Consider the following 13,309-nt stretch of genomic DNA (forward strand, 5'->3'; position numbering starts at 1 on the left):
ATTCAGAGATCAAGGCTCCAGTCAGGGACATAGCCCCTCTGGGGATGTTTCCTACTCTCATGGACTTCAAAGAAAGCCCAGAGAGAAATAGCGCATTGGGGTTATCTGAGCCAGTTTTTTAAAAATCAAGAATATCATGCAGCATACCCAGGTAACAAACCTGCACATATATTCCCCTGAATCTAAAATAGAGGACGAATTTTATTTAAAAAAAGAATACTTCCGGGAAGGATTCTTGGGAAGAACCAAACCATACACAACTTCGAATCACCTGCATAGCCCTAAATGAGAATGTTTCATTTTAGTAAGTTCAGTTTAAATTGAATGCCAATCAGTTGGAAAACTAGCATATGGGTTATTGGAACTCTAAGCTAAATGAGCTTCCTAAAAACATGCCCTCATTCAAAGTTCTATAAGTGTAGTAAGGGATGTGCAGTGGGAAGAACAGGAGAGAAGCCGTGTCTTCACCTTGTTGAGTCATTCTTATTAAGTTGCTGTACTTCTCTGAAAGTCAGTTTGTGAAAGTTTCTTTCTTCATAAAATAATAAAAGGAAGCTATCATAATAATGAAAAAAAATTGTTTAATGCAGGGACTGGCCAACATTTTCTGGAAAGGGGCAGGTAAGAAATATTTTTGGCTTTGCAGGCTGCATGGTCTCTGTCACAAGTACTCAACTCTGACATAGCATGAAAGCTGCCGTAGACAATATGTTAATGAGTGGATGTGGCTGTGTTCCAATAAAACTTTATTTATTAAAAAAAAACTGTGGCTCACAAACCGATGTTTGGTGACTTTGGTTGGAATGTGTGCATTCTTATTATGTGACAGGTACCACTTTACTGCTTTACATACATTGTGCCTAATGAGGTAGATACTACAGTTTATGAATGAGGAAGCCAAAGCTCAGAGAAATTGATCTACTTGCCCAAGAACACATAGCTAGTAAACGGAAGAGCTGAGTTTGAACGTGAAGTCCATCTCCCTCAGTCTCTTACTTTTTTCTTTTCTTTTTTTTTAAGGCGGATTTACCTTCCCACCTAAAAGCTGAAAGCTTCCATAAGGGACTTGCAAAGACCCAGGAGTAAATACTAGGAAATTTTATGTGAATCTTAATAACTCCAACTGGTGAGTGATATAGAATAGCATTCAGAGTACTTTGTCACAGAACATATTTTCCAGATGATTCTTGGCATTTAGTTTGGTGATATAGATAATTTGTTTTTTCTGATACTCGACTATACTTATTCCGCCCATATTTTAGCTTAAAGGGGATTCTTCTTCTCTCCAAATGTATGTACTAGCTTTTCCACTTTGTTCCCCTCCCTCGAAAGCAAGAAAAGTACTGTTAAGATGCACACACACACACGCACACACACACACACAGATGCACCAATTACTTGAACTTCTCTTTTTAAGTGAAAAACCCCAAAGCATATCTTTTTGTCTGCCCACCCCACTTCAAGAGGTAAAACTAAAAAGCAGTGTTTCGTAAATGGAAACAATGAGAAAACCTTGGCAAGCACCATTGAGATGGTGAATTGAAATTCAACACGAATGTCATTCCCATCCTCTTGTGTGATTTGACAGTTACCGAAGGGCTTGCATCTTTAGTTGTATGGCATTTGTAATAATAAAAGTGTGTGCATGTTTACAATAAGACTGTTGGATTGTTACTCAGGCAGAACAGTTCCTTTGATGAGGCTTAGCAGTATACTGAGATTCCAAGTCACTTTATCTCCATCAGGGAGAGGAGCACTCCCCCTATACCTCATGTTTTCCATTTGGCTCCCAGGGCAGGCTAAGACTGAATGGAAAAATAGTGGAGTGTTGACTGACAAACATTTTCTGGGAAGGGGCAGTTAGTAAATATTTTTGGCTTTGCATGCTACAAGGTCTCTGTCACAAATTCTCCCCTCCATTGATATAGCATGAGAACTGCCATAGGAGTATGTTAATGGATGAATGTGACTGTGCTCCAGTAAAACTTGACCAAAAGCCTGGGGCTCACGAGTCAAAGTTTGGTAACTTTGGTTGGAATGTGTGCATTCTTGTTATGTGACAGGTACCGTTTAACAGCTTATATGCATTAGTGTGACTATTGTATGTAAAAATGTAAATGTAAAACTCCCACATTTTCAGTGTAGTGGAACCAACTATCATACTTTTCTTTAGGCTGGCTGTGGTTTGTGATGTTCTCCTCAACACTTCTCTTAGATTTCCCAGAAGATCTTATCACAGGGTCTCTGAAAGAGAACACAGGCTCCAGAGAAAGTCTCCTAGTGCATCAAATATTCCCCGTGAACCTGACCTAAGCAGTGCAAACTTTCTCAATTCAAAGGTTACCTCTTAATCAATCAGATCTGGAAGAATACAAAAAAAGGCCCCAAGATTTGGGCTTTCAGAACAAAACCATCCACCCATGTATGTGCAGTGCCATGGCTAGAACTCCTGGGCTATCTTTTTGTAGGATGGAGCCATTCTGCCTTTGGAAGCTTGGTGAGCTTGCCCTGGTTTTTGGATTGGAGTCATAAATGTTTTGTGGACAGTAAACCTCCTTGACATTTCTCTGGAGATCTTCTTGGATTATTAACTCTGCTGAAGGTCTGATTAAACCAAATTAGCATTTGTAGTTTATTTTCTGGGAGTAACAATGCAGCGATACAGTTGTATAGTTGCCACTAACATTATCATCATCAAGTGGTATTTGGTGACCATCGGGGACAGCACTGTGCTAGGCATCAGTGTTATCCAGCTGCCTTTTCAGAGTCTCTCACTTCCAGGAACCTCCACATTATGATGTCCCCAAGCTAATCTCTCATTTTTATTCTCTACCTAAGCCCGCCAAGTTTGTTATAGGTCTCTGTAACTTACACATTTATTTAAACCAGGTATGCACATGTTGCTTGTGTTGGAATAAGGTCTCATCAGGTTGTTTTTCAGAAAATTAACCTTACTTTTTTTTTTTTTTTTTTTTTTTGAGACAGAGTTTCACTCTTGTGACCCAGGCTGGAGTGCAATGGCACGATCTCGGCTCACCGCAACCTCCGCCTCCCAGGTTCAGGCAATTCTCCTGTCTCAGCCTCCTGAGTAGCTGGGATTACAGGCCCGCGCCACCATGCCCAGCTAATTTTTTGTATTTTTAGTAGAGACGGGGTTTCACCATGTTGACCAGGATGGTCTCGATCTCTTGACCTTGTGATACACCCGCCTCGGCCTCCCAAAGTGCTGGGATTACAGGCTTGAGCCACCGTGCTGGGCCTTAACCTTACTTTTTAAATCACAACTGGGTCTGAAAAAGAGAAAACGAAATCACATTTCTTCCTGCTTTTATTTTTCCTAAGAAATACTAACTGTATCAGGCAATAGGTTGAAATACAGTTCTCCAGGACAATATTAAAGTACATGGTTACAAAAGGGGTAACAGTAAACTTTTGAACTCTTGATGGTTCAAGATAAACTCCTTACAAATGAACTCAAAAGTACATGTTTATGATAACAGGATATAGAACATGCTACAGATGTCAACCATTTCATCCCTTTTTAGAGACACCAAGGCAAAATATGATATTTGAATTCTTGAATTGTCTGGAGAGTTCTGTTAATTATCCACTTATTGATGTAGAATTGATCTTCTAAGAGACTACATGGCTTATTTTTATAATTATTCCCAGAGAGAGATAATTATACTCTTGTTTTTCATTTCTGGTAAAATTTACTTTGCTGGAAAAGAATGCAGTAAGAGTGAACATTTAATTACAATCCAACAGCAGAAAAATTTGTTGATTCAGCTATCTATATTGTTCTTTAGAAACACATTTTATTTTAATCTTTTTTTTGTATGTTTATCATCAAATATATTTCTTCTAAATATACGGCAGGGTCAGAGTTTTCCCTAGGAAATCATAATATCCAGGAAAAATTAATGACAGAGTAAGACAACCTCTGCCTCCTAGACCAAAAACAATTTTTATGTTTATAAAAGTAACATATGCAGTACTTTTCCCTTATTTACAGTCTTGCTTTCCATAGTTTCAGCTACCCATGGTCAACTGTGGTCCAAAAATATTCAATGGACAATTTCAGAAATAAACAATGCATAAGTTTTAAGTTTTCCAGTGTACTAAGCAGCGTAAATCTCACACCATTCTTACCTGGAAATGAATTATCCCTTTGTCTACTGGATCCATGCTGTAGACACTACATGAGTCAATTAGTAGCCATCTTGGTTATCAAATCCACATTCACATAATTTTTATTACAGTGTAAGGTTATATTTGTCTTATTTTACTATTAGTTATTGCTCTTAATCTCTTACTGCACCTAATTTATAAATTAAGCTTTATCACAGATAGGTATACATAGCAAAAAGCATAGTATATATAGATTTTGGTTCAGTCATTCACTTTGGATCTTGGAATGTATCTTGTGAGGATAAAGGAAGACTACTATATTCATTCTGGAACATTTGGAAATAGATTTTATGTGAAATTATATTAAAATATCATTCATAATCTAACTGTGTATAAATAATCACTGTTACCGCTCAATATATTTCCTTCCAACCCTTATCCATGCAGGTGTAAATCAGTGTGCATATATCAATGGGGACACAGTAAGAATTTTAACCAGAATGTAACTAGTTTATATTCTCATCTGTAGAGCTTCAACCTCCAATTGCAGCCCACCAGCTCCACTCCCTAGTTATTTCTGGGATGTCCCAGATGGGTTCATAAATAGTTTTTTATGTACTTCTCTATTTCCCTTATTGTTTTCTTCTACTATTGCTTCTTATTCACTGCTATATTCCTTAGCATCTAGAAGAATGGCTGACACAGAGAACCAGTGATATGTATTAATTGCTGGGCACACTTGCTCATGCCTTTAATCCCAGCGCTTTGGAAAGTCAACACAAGAGGATCACTTGAGGCCAGGAATTCAAAGCCAGCCTGGGCAAGAGAGTGAGATCCCGTCTCTCCGAAAATATTTTTAAAATTAGCTGGGCATGGTGGCACACGCCTGCCATCTCAGCTATTCAGGAGGCTGAGGTGAGAGGATTGCTTGAGCCCAGGAATATTAGGCTGCAGTGAACTATGATTGTACCATTGCACTCCAGCCTGGGTGACAGATTGAGACCCTGTCTCTAATAAATAAACAAATGACACTGAGGTTCTCAACAAATAAAAAAAAAAACACCTTAACAGTGTCCCAACTGCTGGTGCTCTTTCAGGGGACACCATTGTCCCACAAGGGTGCAGTGTTCTCATGATCTTAAAATTCTCACTCGGATGGACTGATGTTTCACACAGAGTTGTGAAGGCCCCACTTCCTAGCTCTGTACTTTGTCTCCCCAAACAGCAATGCACTAGGTAGGCCCCCATACCTCACAAAGTCCCTTTGAAAACATTTTCTTTGGCTTCTGCCTGCAGTCACCTTTGCACTGGACTCATACTTGATTCTATAGGGTTGGGAACAAACATATCTATGTAGTTTCTCAGAAGATCAATTCTACATCAATAAGTAGATAATTAACAGAACTGGTTAATTATCTGAAACAGACACTATGCTGTCTCCTCCAGTTTTGTGTCTGTATTCCCTCCTCTCCAAATGCTTTCATACAAGTGAAATTTAATTACAACAGGAAAAGGAAATTACATAGTAAGTGCTCACTGAATATTTTTAAAATGTGTGAACAGTGGACCAAGCATTCCAATGATTCAGTGAGGTATTTTGCCTGAGAAATTGGGAGAACGATAGCACTATTTCATTACCTTGGAAATAATTGTAGTAATAAAAATACCAGATGTTTCAAGATCTTTCCCAGGTTATGATGACATTTTTGTGTTACAGGTTTTTAAATGTATTTTTGTTTGTTTGTTTTGGTATTGGATTAATTCAATTTCTTGGCTCATATAGTCACATTCACTTTTTTATAATTTATATAATCCATTTACTGATGCCAGATTTATCCCTTGATACAGAAGGAAAATCTAGCTTATGCAAGACAAAAGGAATCAAGTCCATTTTGATATTCAAAGTCAATACTAAAGAGAGAAAAGTGATAAAAGTTTCAGTTTCCGAAGCACAATGATTGTTTCTGTTCCTAGGTCTTTGAAGTGTGGTTTCGTCATTTGAATAATAAAGTTGATGTCTTTAATGGACCGAAGACTTGGGGCTGCCTTTCACCTTCAGCTAAGCTGCTCCCATGGGTCCTCTCTGGGTCAGTGGGGCACTTTGAATAGAGCAAAAGCGAGGACAGTACTCAGAAAAGAAAGTCATCTGGGATTCCTCAGAATGACTTTGAAAACAATCCCAAATCTTCTTTTCCTTCTTTCCCAACATGAGCTTAGTTCCCGGTTAACATCAGCCGCTTTTTTGCTGCTCTGTGTCCTCTCATATTGTTCCCAACTTGACACCATGGCCGTGGGAAAGACACCAGAATTGCCCTCCAGACCCAGTGTACTGGACAGCACCCCACAACAAAGAACCATATAGTTCAACATGTTAACAGTGCCAGGTTTGAGAAATCCTACTATGTAATAAGCCTATTAATGGTGGAGATTTTGTCTTATTTTTGTATTTGTTTTCTAGAGATTGGTGCTTGTTTCTCACATTCTCCAAAAATTGATCTAATTCTTTCAGCTTAACATTACTGGTAGGTATATTTTATGGAACTAAAATTATTTAAAAATTCATAATCTATGTGTGGCTTTTAATTTGTAATTTTAAAATAATTAGAATATTCAATTAACCAGAACAATCACAATTTTAACCAATAAGTTTCAGAATTAGCACCTATAACACCACAGTTTCCTGTACATTGAGCCTACAAAATGTTATTCATAAACAGTAATATAATCCACCTCTAATGGACTTCCTAAAATTGACATTTTCCCCTAAAGTCAAGTTTAATTATGGTAAGTAAGTTGCATGAATACCTGAAGCACATTTCCAGATGTGAAGATGAAAGAGTGATGATATACTGTTTCTCAGAAACTGAATTAGTGAGTGAAGAGAGAAGGAAAGGGGACACATATGATGCTTACATAGTCACTGTTAATATTTTAACTTTCCCAACTTCGGCTTTAAGTATAGCATGGGTTTTTTTTTTAACTTATTTAAAGATTTCTTTTTTTTTTTCAGACAGTCTCGCTCTGTTGCCCAGGCTGGAGTGCAACGGCTCCATCTTGGCCCATTGCAACCTCTGCCTCCTAGGTTCAAGCAATTCTCTTGCCTCAGCCTCCCGAGTAGCTGGGATTACAGGCACCTGGCACTATGCCCAGCTAATTTTTGTATTTTTTGTAGAGACAGGGTTTTGCCATGTTGCCCAGGCTGATCTTGAACTCCTGACGTCAAGTGATCCACCCACCTTGGCCTCCAAAAGCACTGGGATTACAGGTGTGAGCCACCGAACCCAATCTCTCATGTACAATCTTCTACGATAGATGAAGACTGAGGAACAAGGATTCTGTTCTCTAGAAGTATACAGGAAATTAGGACAGATAAGACATATTTATGTATATCTCTAATACAAAAAAGAATTTTTTAAACGTTTATGAGACAGATCGTCATCACCAGTAACTTCCAACTGGTGATTTTGGTGGGGGGAGGTATGTTGGGAAGGAACTTTGGGATTATAAAATATGAGCAAAATGTACACAGACATGAAATGCTCCTTTGACCCAGTAGTCTTTGCTCTTCCTGACCAGTAACAAAACCACTATTCACTGTGTGTGGAACTTCTCAGAGCCTTTGATATGCTAAGTAAACGTCAAAAGAAGGAGATACGCAGCACATCCCACATGTATTAGTAAACGCATCACTTTATTTATCTGTCAGGATGTAAGTTCTACAAGCCACATTTCAGAAAATGCTATTTTACTCTATAGGAGCTGGGTGAGTGTGGAAGAAGACAGGCCTTTGAATAATTTTGACATCACATTTGGGGAAGGGGAAGGGAGATAACAATTTTCTCGTGACTGAAATTGCACTGCGTCCTGTAAGTAACCACTTGCATGGGCCACTAAAAAGCTCCATCCCAAGGAAAGGGTTGTTTTTGAGACCAAGGATGAGCAGGCTGTTGGGTGCTATGGGGGCTACATGCTTCATGTCACAGATACACACCAACAGTCCATTTAGCTCCATAGTAACATGGAGACTGGCTGCCTCACTTAGCCTTCTCATTTCCTGTTATTAAATTTCAACAGTACATGAAAAGCAGGTTCCAGGCATCCCCCCAACACTCCTCCTTTTTTTCCATTTTCAGGATTAGGAATTTGATCTTTGGAATTACCCTTTTTTTTTCTCCTTTTTAAAATGAAACAATGGTGGCAGGTTTGGTATAGAATGCTTCTTTAATTGTAAATAATTGTTTCATATATTGGCAATGGGGCCTACTTAGAACTGAAGGGTCTCTAGGTCAAAATGTGGAACCCATTCAGACAACATCAAAGCCTTCTCTGTTCTCTCCAGAGGGCAGAGAGCAGATACATCTGCTTGATCCAACACATACTTTTCTTGCAACCAACCAGCCGTTTATTGTTTCGGCACACACTGACAAGCAATGAGACAAGACAGGGACAGACGAGGCAGCTTGCCAAGGGATAGGGCCCCCTGAGCGTCTGTAAGGGAGCATTACAAAATTACAAAACACTAGCGCTGAAGGGAACATAATGATTCCCATAAAAGAACTAGCTTCCCTAGACTAGATCGGGGGAACCTGAGGCCAAGAAGGACAAGTGATCTGCCTTCAACAATCAAGAAATAAAATCAGATTCTGGGCTCAACATCTCAGTCCTAAATCAGTGTCCATTTTTCTACAACACAAATTAGTACTCGCAGTTTGGATTTCATTGTGCAAGACAGTCTCTTTTCACTCTTGGCTTTTTTACTTTTAGTTTGTTTGAGAGTAAATTGGGATTCCCTGCTATTCCTTCCTCAGGCATGAGCCTTGGGAGGCTTCTAACTAGAAATAGTAGACGGTTCTGGCATTTGGATGGAGTGGAACACTAACAGATCTGCAACAGAGATTCGATTTTGTTGGAAACTCACTGAGGCTGAAAAAATGAAAGATGAAATTGCCAGGTAGAAATGTGTTCAGAGTTTTAGTGAATCCAGAATGTTGAGAAAGAGTTGAAGAATCTGGACCAACCTCCTCATTGCTTGGCTTGCTCAGCCCTGCTCAGCAGGAGATTTTGGTGGAAAACACTGGAAAGAGACTTAGTCTATAAATATCCCAGCAATAACCAGTCCACCAAAACAATCTTGGGCTCATGCTTTTATTCTGAATATATCCATGACACAATTAGCAAATGTTTACTAAGCACCCACTGTGTGCTAGGCAGTGGGGATACAATGGCTTTAGAGGTGCTCTCTCCCTTGCAAGTTGTCTTCTAGCCTGGAATTCCCAGGGGCCTGGCATGGTGGTTTGTGCCTGTAGTCCCAGCACTTTGGGAGGCTTTGCTTGAGCCCTGGAGTTCAAAAGGGGGAGGATTCCTTGAGCCCTGGAGTTCAAAAGTAGGTTGGGTAGCATAGCAAGACCCTATCTCTACAAAAAATATAAAATTAACTGAGCATGGTGGCATACACCTATAGTCCCAACTACTCATGAGGCTGAGGTGGGAGGAGAGTTTCAGTCTGGGAGGTTGAGGTTGCAGTAAACTGTGATTCTAGAAATCGTCCTTGATCTGCAGTTCAAGGACACTGCAGCAGATGTCCAGGTACATCCTTCATTTGTTGTGGGAGGGAAATTGAACTCAGCTCACAACTGAATTTTAAACATCGATGCTCTGGTCTAATGCACTGGGGTGCCAGGGCTGGGAGTTGGGAGTCAGAGGTCAAAGATTCCCTGAGAGAAAAATCTTCATGAATGAAGACAGCGGGCCCAGTGATTCAGATAGAGCAATGTGATGATGGTCTGGATGTTGGACAGAGTGGTGGTTTTGCCTTGGTGTGAAACTACACTTGACCCAACCAATTCTCCCTCATTCCCCAAGGGTGCTTAGTCCATTCCACCAGGTATTATGCTATTTACATGTCTCTTTCTCCAACTAGAAGTAAGCCTCTTAAAGGCAAGCTATTTCTAATAATGGTAACTTTTTTTTCTTATGTTAAAGGAAATGCACATTTATTATTGGACACTTAGAAAATAAAGATAAGCAAAATAAAGCAATACAATGTTTGGAAAATGTCCATGTACCTTTCTGTTTCTGATTTCTAAGTAAATTACATCACAGTTAGAGAACATAATTTGTATGACTTGAACGTTTTCAAATTTATTGATTGTGTGTGTGTGTGTGTGTGTGTGTGTGTGTGTGTGTGTGTGAAACGGAGTCTCCCTCTGTTGCCAGGCTGGAGTGCAGTGGCGTGATCTCTGCTCACTGTAATCTCCACCTCCTGGGTTCAAATGATTCTCCTGCCTCAGCCTCCCAAGTAGCATGCATCACTGCACCTGGCTAATTTTTTGTATTTTAGTAGAGACAGGGTTTCACCATGTTGGCCAGGTTGGTCTCGATCTCCTGATCTCATGATCCGCCTGCCTCAGCCTCCTGAAGTGCTGGGATTACAGGCATGAGCCATCACACCCAGCCTTATCGAGATTATTTTAAGGACAAAAATACAGTCTGTCTTGCTAATTAGTGTATGTGTACTTGTAAAGACAGTGTATTCTATTGTTGCTGGGTGGAATGTTTTGTAAATGTCAATCAGGTCAGATTGTTTCATAGTATTGCCCAGGTCTTATATTCACTTACTTATTTTCTGTTTACTTGTTTCATCACTTAATGAGAGAGAGATATTGAAATATACAACCAAAGTTATTGTTTTGTCTATTTTATTTTCAGTTCTTTTAGTTTTGCTTCATATACTTGAAGAAGCTCTGTTATTAGCTTCGAGTTCTTACTTTGGTGCTGCTGAGCCCTGGGTCTGCACGGTTCAGGGTCTCATGGATCAGGAGCAGGCTTTCAGTGTCTTGGTAAATATTACTGCTAATAAGAAATAATAAAGTAGGAAGCAACATCTGATTTTGGTGCCATTTGATAACTGGTTTGAGAAGCCCCTCCCTTATTTTCAGAATGCCATCTCTGGCTATCCCCTCTGTGCCCTTGCTCATCTCTCTGTTACATAGAAGCTCATTTAAGATTGCCCTACTTGATTTATTTAAACTTTTCCTTTCTTTTACCCCTCTCCAAAACATCTGGTTCTACAGGGTTCGGATGAATGGCAACTATAACTGCTGTAATGAGATTAACAAACACTAGTACAAATGTTCTATCAGACAAAGTCTTGAATCAATCTCAAGCAAGAAAGGAATCCACTGAAAATATACTGAATAACTCACAGAATACAGGAGAAGGTTTCTAAGCTCAGAAATGACAGAAACTAAGGGAGGCCAGTGTATTAGTTCATTTTCACGCTGATAGAAAGAGCTACCTGGGACTGTGTCATTTACAAAGAAAAGAGGTTTAATAGACTCACAGTTTCTCATGGCTAGAAAAGCCTCAGGAAACTTACAATTATAATGGAAGTTGAAGGAGAAGTGAGCGTCTTCTCTAAAAGGTGACAGGAGAGAGAGAGAGTGAGATGGGAACTGCCAAACACCTAAATTATCAGAGCTCATGAGAACTCACTCACTATGAGAACAGTGTGGGGGAAATTCCCCCCATAATCCAATCACCTCCCACCAGGTCCGTCCGTTGACACATGCGGATTACAGTTTGAGATGAGATTTTGGTGGGGGCCACAGAGCCAAACTGTATCCGCCAAGCAGCAGGTACATAATTTAGGACATGTCACAGAAACAGCTGGTTGAAGTATGGCCACTGACCTGACTGCCCCTGAGCACACTGAGCTACAGCTGCTGACCTCCCACCTTTGAGCCACTGTCTCTGTCCTTTACAACATTCTTTCTCTATTCAAAATCTGAGGAAGAATCATCCAATTATCCAGGGTTAGGTTTTATACCTGTGACCCCTTTACCAGAAAGTTGAGGAAGGGAATATTTGTCCCCTAACTCCAGCTTCCATAGTTGGCTATGGGCCCAACTCCCCAAGCAGAGGAGATCCAAACCTGAATAATGCCACTGAATAACAGTTTAACCTTCCTCCTGATAACCTATTTTATTTTATTTTATTCCTCTTCCTCCTCCTCCTCCTCCACTTCCTTCTCTTCCTCCCTCTCCTCTTCCTCCTCGTCTTCTTCATCTTCCTCTTCCACTTTTTTCTGGCAACTTTAGTGGGACCCTTTGCACCATCAAACTTTCCTTTTGACTTATAGTCAGCAACATCTTTCTCATACTTCTCCTTCAGCTTTGCCGCCTTAGTGACGGAAGGCTGTTTTTCGCTGTCATTTATGTTATTCCACATCTCACCCAGCTTTTTTGCCACGTCTCCAATAGAGATGCCAGGGTTTGTGGATTTGATCTTGGGGCGGAATTCTGAGCAGTAGAGGAAGAAGCCAGATGGTGGCCTTTTGGGGCATTAGGATCCTTCTTCTTCTTGCCTCCCTTAGCTGGTCCGTAATCCTTCATTTCCCAATCATAGCACACTTTATCTGCCTTTGCCATTTCATCAAATTTAGATTTCTTTTTCCTGGACATTGTCTTCCACCTCTCAGAGCATTTCTTGGAAAATTCTGCAAAATTGACAGGGACCTCTGGGTTTTTCTTCTTATGTTCGTCTCTGTACGTCTGCACAAAGAAGGCATAAGCAGACATCTTGCCCTTTGGTTTCTTGGGGTCACCTTTAGCCATCCTGACTGTATTGTTCGATAGTCTCCTGATAACCTATTTTAATAAGTGCATTCAAAACATTAACAAAAAGAATGGCCTAATACAATAACAGCAATGACTTCTGGCAGCAGAGTGGCTATCAGGCTTATTGACTTCCCTTTGACCATATCAAGTAATGACAATAAATTATAATTTAAATATTTTTTGCATAATTTAAAAGGCAGACTTGTAAAAATTATCTCATTTCACCTTGATAATTTTCCTGAGTAACAGAGAGTCTAGAATTTTGAATCCCATTATACAGATGGAGAAACTGACACCTAAGGGGGTTTTACCTAGCCTGAAAGGGAGTAGAAACATGGTTTTAACCCTTGATTCCTTTTGCTACATTCACATAGAGCTGCACACTTTCAATGACCATAGTTCACACTAAGAACCAGAAAACAACTTTAAAAAACTCAATGTCTAGGAAATTGACCTTATCTCTAACAGTGGTTCTCCAGTATCGGTCCATGGACCAATGGATTCAGGTTCACCAGGAGCTTCTGCTGCATCCCATCTTCAGTCCTTCTCCCAGGTCTCCC

The 13,309-nt window shown here is 39.9% G+C and overlaps 1 pseudogene; it reads right to left on the minus strand.

Annotated features, from left to right (window-relative positions):
• Positions 1–12,124: 12,124 nt before the first annotated feature.
• LOC101034881 (high mobility group protein B3 pseudogene) lies at positions 12,125–12,753 on the minus strand (annotated as a pseudogene).
• Between the last annotated feature and the right edge of the window lie 556 nt (positions 12,754–13,309).

Source organism: Saimiri boliviensis, chromosome 1, assembly GCF_048565385.1.
Source record: "Saimiri boliviensis isolate mSaiBol1 chromosome 1, mSaiBol1.pri, whole genome shotgun sequence".
Taxonomy (NCBI): Eukaryota; Metazoa; Chordata; class Mammalia; order Primates; family Cebidae; genus Saimiri; species Saimiri boliviensis.